We start from the raw sequence: 2,612 nt of genomic DNA, 5'->3' as shown, positions 1-2,612 counted from the left end.
CCACCTAGATACCCGTACTCGCCATACTATTATCAGCCGAGACTACCACCACCACCCCCCGAGTAGTGAGCGTTTGATAGTTCTTTTCTTTTTCCTTTTTCACTTTCATTTTCTCTTTTGCATTCGTAGTCTGTCTTTGGAACTCGGTTGTACTTTTCAGACTTAACGATGCATCACATTCCACTTATATATTGAGAGCTGTGAGATATCGTCTGCACTTCATCTTCTATTCTTGAGTACCATGGGGGATCGCGCCATACATTCACGCTAAGTATTCTTCTCTCCCCGTTTCCTCTTTGGTTTCTCTCGTTTATTTTATCACTTCTCCCCGACGCGACTTGACACTGTGGAGTATCTTGTTCAAGTCTGGGGGAGATGGTCTGACGACTCGTTTTTTCCATTTTGACAGTTTTTGATGTATTTCAGCATATCATTTAGTATAGTCCGCATAGAAAAATTTGAAGGAAAAAAAATATACAAAAACAGAGGATGTAGTTGCATTTCATGCACAAAAGCATCTAATTCTTTAGGATCATATAGACATGTCTCTAGGTTTTGCATCCGCATTCATATAGCTTAGGATCATATAGGACATATACATGAAAAATCGATTTCAGATGATCAATTAGAAGATTCATGAGCGATAGAGTAGAAATTCCTTGAAAATATAGATGAGCCTGGTTTAGCTGATCTAAGCATTTGAATAGATTGTCAGACTTATCTGAAAATGTAGTTTGACCTGATAAATGATTTATAGGCTATGAGATGAATCGTTACCTAGGATGAAAAAAGGACTGAAAGATTTCTAATCCAAGCGTGCATGTTTCCCTAAGAACTGTTCCCCATTTGCAAAAATATTAGGCCCTATAGTCTAGAATCTCTTAATCCACTCTATCTTTATTTCTTTTGATTCGTTTAGACGCACAGACAAGTAGTCTGGGGGTGGCAGCAATCATCACGAGGCAAAAGTAAGCCATATTTATCCAATACCCGTACCTTACTCTTCTTGACTTCTACATTCGTTTTCCTTGATCATATCACGCATTCGTCTAATGATTATTACCATAAGGGCAAAAAAAAGAAAAAAATAATAGGAGAGAAACACTACAAAAAAAATGGTCATTTCCAACGGGCAAATCCGTTGGAAATGACCAAATTTCCGTTGGAAATTAACGTTTCCAACGGATTTCCAACGGATAAATCCGTTGGAATTTCGTCGTTAGAAAACGGTGTCCGTTGGAAAACCGTTGGAATTTTCAACGGAATTTCAACGAATTTTTCCGTTGGAATTTTCCAACGGATTTCCAACCGCAATCCGTTGGAATTTTCCAACGGATTTCCAACGGATTTATCGGTTGGAATTTTCCAACCGAATTTCCAACCGATATCCGTTGGAATTTTCCAACGGAATTTCCAACCGCAATCCGTTGGAACATTCCAACAAAAAATTCAAAATATATTCTCGATCCCGACCCCGGGCCCGACATCTATCCCGATCCCGATCCCGACCCCCGGCACCGATCCCGATCCTCCAGCCCCGACCCCGATCCCCCGGCCCAACTCCGACATCTATCCCGATCCCGATCCCCGAGCCCCGACCCTAACTCCGACATCTATCCCGATCCCGATCCCGCAACTCACTTCCCAGTAGGTCACCCATGCTTCCACTGCTCCAGCTCAATCCTCCTTAACCCTGGAGTTCCAATTGACAATCATCCAACTGCTCCAAGTTAAACTTCTGATATTACATAACATTAATATATATACATATATAAATGTTTATACATATAAATATTTATATACATACATATATACATACATATACATATATATAAATATTTATATATATACATATATATATATATATATAAATATATGTATATATATATATAAATATTAACGTATGTATACATTCGAATTCATATATATATATATAAATATTTATATATATGTATATGTATGTATGTATATATGTATGTATGTATATAAATATTTATATGTATAAACATTTATATATGTATATATATTAATGTTATGTAATATCAGAAGTTTAACTTGGAGCAGTTGGATGATTGTCAATTGGAACTCCAGGGTTAAGGAGGATTGAGCTGGAGCAGTGGAAGGATGGGTGACCTACTGGGAAGTGAGTTGCGGGATCGGGATCGGGATAGATGTCGGGGCTGGGGAATTGGGGTCGGGATCGGGATCGGGATCGGTATCGGAATAGATGTCGGGGCCGGGGTCGGGATCGAGAATATATTTTGAATTTTTTGTTGGAACGTTCCAACGGATTGCGGTTGGAAATTCCGTTGGAAAATTCCAACGGATATCGGTTGGAAATTCGGTTGGAAAATTCCAACCGATAAATCCGTTGGAAATCCGTTGGAAAATTCCAACGGATTGCGGTTGGAAATCCGTTGGAAAATTCCAACGGAAAAATTCGTTGAAATTCCGTTGAAAATTCCAACGGTTTTCCAACGGACACCGTTTTCTAACGACGAAATTCCAACGGATTTATCCGTTGGAAATCCGTTGGAAACGTTAATTTCCAACGGAAATTTGGTCATTTCCAACGGATTTGCCCGTTGGAAATGACCATTTTTTTTGTAGTG

Source organism: Tarenaya hassleriana, unplaced genomic scaffold, assembly GCF_000463585.1.
Source record: "Tarenaya hassleriana unplaced genomic scaffold, ASM46358v1 Cleome38, whole genome shotgun sequence".
NCBI classification, from domain to species: domain Eukaryota; kingdom Viridiplantae; phylum Streptophyta; class Magnoliopsida; order Brassicales; family Cleomaceae; genus Tarenaya; species Tarenaya hassleriana.
The sequence above is the reverse complement of the archived record's forward strand: the minus strand, read 5'-3'. Positions refer to the sequence as shown.